The sequence below is a fragment of the Spermophilus citellus genome (genome assembly GCF_964194105.1).
Source record: "Spermophilus citellus genome assembly, chromosome: X".
Lineage (NCBI taxonomy): Eukaryota > Metazoa > Chordata > Mammalia > Rodentia > Sciuridae > Spermophilus > Spermophilus citellus.
The window spans coordinates 86,311,193-86,319,986 of NC_138190.1; positions in this window are offsets into that span (position 1 = coordinate 86,311,193).

Genomic DNA, 8,794 nt, shown 5'->3' on the forward strand with positions numbered 1-8,794 from the left:
CATACAAATCATATACAGATGAGTCCCTGAATTATGATGGTTTGACCTACAAAGTGTTTCAATTTTACAATGATGCAAAAGTGTACTCATACACTGTGCATGGTCCCACACGCCTGTAATCCCAGTGACTGGCAGGCTGAGACAGGAAGATTGTGAGTTTAAACCAGCCTCAGCAACTTAGCGAGGCTCTAAGCAACTCAGTGAGACCCTGTCTCTAATAAAACATGAAAAAGGGGAGGACAGAAGATGGCGGCGATGGGAGTGCAGCACCCCAGTGCACCGCATCACTGTGCGGGAGAAAGACGAGGTGAAACGGCTGAAGGCTACCTTGTTGGGAATTTCCAGTGAAATTGAGGTGCTCCAGAATCTAGAGGACAGATTTCCAGCGCGCGGGATTCGGCTGCGGGGGCTCGGTCGCGGGCGATTTCTCCGCACGGAGGGTAGCAGTACCTGGTCGGCGGACCGCCCCGTGGATGGAGTCTGGGGCGTGCGCTAGTTAGTTAGCGGCGAGGTACCAGAGCGGGATTACAGCGAAGCGGATTCTGGAGGCTCCTGCCAGCGGCGCACTGGCCGCGCTTAGTGCTGAGTTCCGGCTTTGAGACAGAGGAGAGAACCGGTCCAGTTCGATTCCCGACACCGGTCGGAACACGGAGGAGGACAGCAGCCACCATCTTGGAGAGCTGATGCAATCATCCCTGTTTTCTACTGATCTCAGCTCATTCAACTACGGAACAGGTGATTCCAGGCTGGTATTTGCCTGCTTCTCGCAGACAGATCGCTCAGGCTCGGGACTGGAGAACCTGAGGAGAATACTCTTCGGGGCTCGCCCCTGGCAAGGTGGGCGCCGGACTTTGAGCGGCCAGATTCTAGCTCCCCGGGTTGCTTTGGCCCAGGGCGGGGGATCCTTCGGGGACTCCGGGCTGAGGCCAGTTACAAGTGGATTGTGCGCTGAGGGGCGGCGTGGCTCTGACTCCCGGAACAGTTTTGGCCCGGGGCTGGGAGCCCGCGGGGACTGCGTCTTTGACCCTGCCCCTGGCGGAGCGTACACTGAGCTGGGAGAGTTTGGAGCGGCCAGGCTTGGGCTCCCGGGGCTGCTTGGGCCTGAGGCTGGGGTACCTCTGTGGAGCCTGCTCCTAGCAGAGTGTGGCAGGGATCGGAGAGGCTGGGTTCTGGCTCCCGTAGCTGCTTGAGCCCAGGGCCGGGGAACCTGCGGGGAACGCGAGCTGAGGCCAGCTACAAGTGAAACGTGCGCCGAGGGGCAGCGGGGCTCTGACTCCCGGAACAGTTTTGGCCCGGGGCTGGGGAGCCCGCGGGAACTGTGTCTTTGACTCTGCTCCTAGCGGAGCGTGCACCAAGCAGGGAGAGTCTGGTGCGGCCAGGCTTGGGCTCCCGGGACTGCTTTGGCCTGGGGTTGGGGAACCCGCGGCGGTTGCTCTGTGGAGCCTGCTCCTAGCAGAACGTGGCTGGGATCGGAGAGGCCGGCTCCTGGCTCCCGAAGCTGCTTTGGCCCAGGGTTGGGGATCCTACAGGGACTGCTTCTTGGTCCGGGTCCTGCTGGGTGCTGCGGGGGCCTGGGGGGCAGAGTGGAGCTGCCACCTGCGCCCAGAGCAGGCTAAAGGACCCGCCGGTGTGGTATCAGGACACCCCAACTGCAGCTGGGGCCGAGGAGAGTAGCCGCCCACGCCTGGAACAGGACCAGCGACCCGACGGCAGGGTAGCCAAGTCACCCCATTTGGAGTGGAGGCCATGAAGAGCCGCCGTCTGATCCTGCAAGGTAGGCAGACCTGCGTCCCACTGGCAGGACAGGCTCGGCAGCCTGCCAGTGTGGTGGACAAGTAGCATCGAGGCAGTCACGTCACACTGGTTGGAGTGGGGGTTGAACAGAGCCGCCGCCAGTGTCCGGAAAAGGCCCAGCGACCCGTTGGAGAGGCAGTTAGGTACCCCCACTGGGAGTGGGGGCTGAGCAGAACTGCCACCCAAGCCCGCAAGGTAGGGAGATCTGAGACCCACCGGCGGAACAGGCTTAGAGGCCGACCAGCGTGGTAGACACGTCACACCAATTGGAGTAGGGGTGGAGCAGAGCTGCCGCCCACATCCGGATCAGGACCAACAATCCGAGGATGTGGTAGGTACGTCACCACAATTGGAGTGGGGGCAGAGTAGAGCAGCCACCCGCGCCCGCAGGGTGGGTAGACCTACGACCAACCAGCGTGGTAGATAGATCACCCTAATTAGAGGAGGAGCACAGCCACTACCCGCCCTACAAGAGAGATCTCCCAATTATACAAGAGCAATATAAATAAATAGGGGGAAAATTTCAAAAACACAACAGTTTCACCAAGCAGAAAGAAACGCAAGCAATATGAAAAGACAAGGAAAGAAAGGACCACAAGCAATGCAGGTCAACTCAACTCTAGAAGAGGTAATAGCTGCAACAGATGGAATGTCAGATAAAGAGTTCAGGAAATACATGCTTCAGATGATCTGGAGTCTCAAGGAAGACATGAGACAGCAAAATCAGACAATGAAAGATCACATTGACAAGGAACTACAGAAACAAATCCAGGAAGTAAAAGATCAATTTCACAGGGAGTTAGAAGTAATAAAAAACAAACAAATAGAAATCCTAGAAATGCAGGAAGCAATAAACCAACTTAAAACCTCAATTGACATTACTACCAGCAGAATAGATCACTTAGAAGATAGAACATCAGACAATGAAGACAAAGTATTTCAACTTGAAAAGAACATAGACAGCTCAGCAAGACTGCTAAGAAACCATGAACAGAACATTCAAGAATTATGGGATAACATTAAAAGACCAAACTTAAGAGTCATTGGGATACAGGAAGGCACAGAGCTCCAAACCAAAGGAACAAACAATCTATTCAATGAAATAATACGAGAAAACTTCCCAGACTTGAAGAATGAAACAGAATCCCATATCCTAGAAGCCTACAGGATGCCGAAAGTGCAAAATCATAAGAGATCCACACCTAGACACATTATAATGAAGATGCCCAACATACAGAATAAGGAGAGAATTTTAAAAGCTACAAGAGAAAGAAAGCAGATTACATTTAGGGGCAAACCAATCAGGATAACAGCTGAACTTTCAACACAGACTCTGAAAGCTAGAAGATCCTGGAATAACATTTTTCAAACACTGAAAGAAAATGGGTTCCAACCAAGAATCGTGTATCCGGCGAAATTAAGCTTCAGGATGGAAGATGAAATTAAAACCTTTCACGATAAACAAAAGTTAAAAGGATTCGCAGCTAGAAAACCATCTTCAAAAAATCCTTGGCAAAACATTACAGGAAGAGGAAACTGAAAATAACATTGAAAACCATCAGTGGGAGGTAGGACAGTAAAGGGGGGGAAGTAATCAAAGAGGAAAACTAATCAGGTTTAGTAACATAAATAAACAAATATGACTGGAGGAACAAACCAAATCTCAATAATAACCCTAAATGTTAATGGCTTAAACTCACCAATTAAGAGACATAGGCTAGTCGAATGGATCACAAAACAAGATCCAACAATATGTTGCCTACAGGAGACTCATTTGATAGGAAAAGATATACATAGACTGAAGGTGAAAGGCTGGGAAAAATCATTCCACTCATATGGACTGTGGAAACAAGCAGGAATGTCCATACTCATATCAAACAAAATAGATTTCAAGCCAAAGTTAATCAAAAAGGATAAAGAGGGACACTGCATACTGCTCAAGGGAACCATACACCAACAAGACATAACAATCATAAATATATATGCCCCAAACAATGGTGCAGCTACGTTCATCAAGCAAACTCTTCTCAAGTACAAGAGTCTAATAGACCACCATACAATAATCATGGGAGACTTCAACATACCTCTCTCACCACTAGACAGATCTTCCAAACAAAAGTTAAATAAGGAAACTATAGAACTCAACAACACAATTAACAACCTAGACTTAATTGACATATATAGAATATACCACCCAACATCAAGTAGTTACACTTTTTTCTCAGCAGCACATGGATCCTTCACAAAAATAGATCATATATTATGTCACAGGGCAACTCTTAGACAATATAAAGGAGTAGAAATAATACCATGCATCTTATCTGATCATAATGGAATGAAACTGAAAATCAACGATAAAAGAAGGAAGGAAAAATCATGCATCACTTGGAGAATGAACAATAGGTTACTGAATGATCAGTGGGTTATAGAAGACATTAAGGAGGAAATTAAAAACTTCTTAGAGATAAATGAAAACACAGACACAACATATCAGAATCTATGGGACACTTTGAAAGCAGTTTTAAGAGGAAAATTCATTGCTTGGAGCGCATTCCTTAAAAAAAGAAAAAACCAACAAATAAACGATCTCATATATCATCTCAAAATCCTAGAAAAAGAAGAGCAAAACAACAGCAAAAGAAGTAGAAGGCAAGAAATAATTAAAATCAGAGCTGAAATTAATGAAATCGAAACAAAAGAAACAATTGAAAAAAAAATTGACAAAACCAAAAGTTGGTTCTTTGAAAAAATAAATAAAATCGACAGACCCTTAGCCATGCTAACGAAGAGAAGAAGAGAGAGAACCCAAATTACTAGCATACGGGATGAAAAAGGCAATATCACAACAGACACTTCAGAAATACAGAAGATAATCAGAAATTACTTTGAATCCTTATACTCCAATAGAAGATAGTGAAGGCATCAATAAATTTCTTAAGTCATATGATCTGCCCAGATTGAGTCAGGAAGATATAGACAGCCTAAACAGACCAATAACAATAGAGGAAATAGAAGAAACCATCAAAAGACTACCAACTAAGAAAAGCCCAGGACTGGACGGGTATACAGCAGAGTTTTACAAAACCTTTAAAGAAGAACTAACACCAATACTTTTCAAGCTATTTCAGGAAATAGAAAAAGAGGGAGAACTTCCAAAGACATTCTACGAGGCCAACATCACCCTGATGCCTAAACCAGACAGAGACACTTCAAAGAAAGAAAACTACAGACCAATATCTCTAATGAACCTAGATGCAAAAATCCTCAATAAAATTCTGGCGAGGGCTGGGGATGTGGCTCAAGCGGTAGCGCGCTCGTCTGGCATGCGTGAGGCCCGGGTTCGATCCTCAGCACCACATACCAACAAAGATGTTGTGTCTGCCGATAACTAAAAACATAAATAAATATTTTTAAAAAATAAAATAAAATAAAATAAAATTCTGGCGAATCGGATTCAAAATCATATCAAAAAAATTATACACCATGATCAAGTAGGATTCATCCCTGGGATGCAAGGCTGGTTCAATATACGGAAATCAATAAATGTTATTCACCACATCAATAGACTTAAAAATAAGAACCATATGATCATCTCGATAGATGCAGAAAAAGCATTCGACAAAGTACAGCATCCCTTTATGTTCAAAACTCTAGAAAAATTAGGGATAACAGGATCATACCTCAACATTGTAAAAGCAATCTATGATAAGCCACAGGCCAGCATCATTCTGAATGGAGAAAAATTGAAGGCATTCCCTCTAAGATCTGGTACAAGACAGGGATGCCCTCTCTCACCACTTCTGTTCAACATAGTCCTCGAAACACTGGCCAGAGCAATTAGACAGACGAAAGAAATTAAAGGCATAAAAATAGGAAAAGAATAACTTAAATTATCACTATTTGCAGACGATATGATTCTATACCTAACAGACCCAAAAGGGTCTACAAAGAAACTATTAGAGTTAATAAATGAATTCAGCAAAGTGGCGGGATATAAAATCAACACACATAAATCAAATGCATTCCTGTATATCAGCGACAAATCCTCTGAAACGGAAATGAGGACAACTACTCCATTCACAATATCCCCCAAAAAAATAAAATACTTGGGAATCAACCTAACAAAAGAGGTGAAAGACCTATACAAAGAAAACTACAGAACCCTAAAGAGAGATATAGAAGAAGACCTCAGAAGATGGAAAAATATACTCTGTTCATGGTTAGGCAGAACTAACATCATCAAAATGGCGATGTTACCAAAAGTTCTCTATAAGTTCAATGCTATCCCAATCAAAATCCCAACAGCATTTCTTGTAGAAATAGATAAAACAATCAGGAAATTCATATGGAATAATAAAAGACCCAGAATAGCAAAAACAATGCTAAGCAGGAAGTGTGAATCAGGCGGTATAGCAATACCAGACTTCAAACTATACTACAGAGCAATAGTAACAAAAACAGCATGGTACTGGTACCAAAACAGGCGAGTGGACCAATGGTACAGAATAGAAGACACAGTAACCAATCCACAAAACTACAACTATCTTATATTTGATAAAGGGGCTAAAAGCATGCAATGGAGGAAGGATAGCATCTTCAACAAATGGTGCTGGGAAAACTGGAAATCCATTTGCATCAAAATGAAACTGAATCCCTTTCTCTCGCCATGCACAAAAGTTAACTCAAAATGGATCAAGGAGCTCGATATTAAATCAGAGACACGGCATCTGATAGAAGAAAAAGTCGGCTATGATCTACATACTGTGGGGTCGGGCTCCAAATTCCTCAATAGGACACCCATAGCGCAAGAGTTAACAACTAGAATTAACAAATGGGACTTACTCAAACTAAAAAGTTTTCTCTCAACAAAAGAAACAATAAGAGAGATAAACAGGGAGCCTACATCCTGGGAACAAATCTTTACTCCACACACTTCAGATAGAGCCCTAATATCCAGAGTATACAAAGAACTCAAAAAATTAGATAATAAGATAACAAATAACTCAATCAACAAATGGGCCAAGGACCTGAACAGACACTTCTCAGAGGAGGACATACAATCAATTAACAAGTACATGAAAAAATGCTCAACATCTCTAGCAGTCAGAGAAATGCAAATCAAAACCACCCTAAGATACCATCTCACTCCAGTAAGATTGGCAGCCATTATGAAGTCCAACAACAACAAGTGCTGGCGAGGATGCGGGGAAATGGGTACACTTGTTCATTGTTGGTGGGACTGTAAATTGGTGCAGCCAATTTGGAAAGCAGTATGGAGATTTCTTGGAAAGCTGGGAATGGAACCACCATTTGACCCAGCTATTCCCCTTCTCGGTCTATTCCCTAAAGACCTAACAAGAGCATGCTACAGGGACACTGCTACATCGATGTTCATAGCAGCACAATTCACGATAGCAAGATTGTGGAACCAACCTAGAAGCCCTTCAATAGATGAATGGATTAAAAAAATGTGGCATTTATACACAATGGAGTATTACTCTGCAATAAGAAATGACAAAATCATAGAATTTGGAGGGAAATGGATGGCATTAGAGCAGATTATGCTAAGCGAAGCTAGCCAATCCTTAAAAAACAAATGCCAAATGTCTTCTTTGATATAAGGGGAGTAACCAAGGACAGGGTAGAGACGAAGAGCTTGAGAAGAAGATTAACATTAAACAGGGATGATAGGCGGGAGGGAAAGGGAGAGAGAAGGGAAATTGCATGGAATTGGAAGGTGAGCCTCAGGGTTATACACAATTACATATAAGAGGAAAGGAGGGGTAGGAGAAAAAGTATACAAGTGGAAGAAATGATTTATAGTAGAGGGGGTGGAGAGAGAGAAGGGGTGGGGAGGGGAGGGGAGGGGGGATAGTGGAGAATGGGATAGACAGCAGAATACATCAGTCACTAGAAAGGCAATTTGTAAATCAGTGGAAGTGTAACTGATGTGACACAGCAATCTGTATACGGGGTAAAAATGGGAGTTCATAACCCACTTGAATCAATCTGTGAAATATGGTATATTAAGAACTATGTAATGTTTTGAACAACCAACAATAAAATAAAAATAAATAAATAAATAAAACATGAAAAAGGACTAGGGATATGGCTCATTGGTTAAGTGCCTCTAGGTTCAATCCCTAGTACCGAAAAAAAAAAAAATGTACCACTATCCTGAATTTTTTTCACTTTTTTTTTTACAGTATTTGTCACGATGGGCAAAAGATGCAACGTATGCAGTTGATGGGGAGAAATAAAGAATGTCCACACGCTTCTGCCTTTGTCAATGCTTTACTCACTCAAATCACTCAATACAACTTTATCCTATAGGTTCTTAATCAAGAAAATGATAATACTTAATGCTAGGCATTGCAATAGACATAATCAATTCACAGCAAACAATTCTAGATTAATTCTAAGCACTGCAAACACACTTAACCATGACAGGCTCATGACAGACATTCCCTCTGCATGCTAATTCAAGTGTCAGATCAAAAGTCTCAAGCCTTAGGCTTTAAGTCCAGCAGGTGCACACTCACTCAGACTGTGGTGATCAGATCAGGAACCAAGGCAGGCTTTTCCTGGGGTGAAGCTGACAGCTAGTTGAGGAGAGGATCATAGGGAGAATTTGTGGCTCTCACCAGGGTCAAGATGTGGCTGAAGAGTTTGAGAGCAGTGAGAAAGATGCAGAGGATCAGGCAGATGAGAAGAGTTGGGATGTCAGTCTAGGTCCTCATCAGGCTCTCAGGCTTGTGTGCATCAGAGTCGGCTGGCTGAATATCTGTTTATTTGCTCCTTCATTTATACTAAATTTGGGGACTTTTGACCACCCTTTCAAACCCTATCAGCTGCCACTGGATTTCTTACTGACATCATTTACCCTGGGGTTAAAGTATCTGGTCTGGTGGTCCCCACCCTGATTTTCTTGCCTTTCCCCCTTATCGGGGTGAGGACAACATGCCAGAGTCTTCACTCTGAGTTCGTCAGGGTGGGGAGA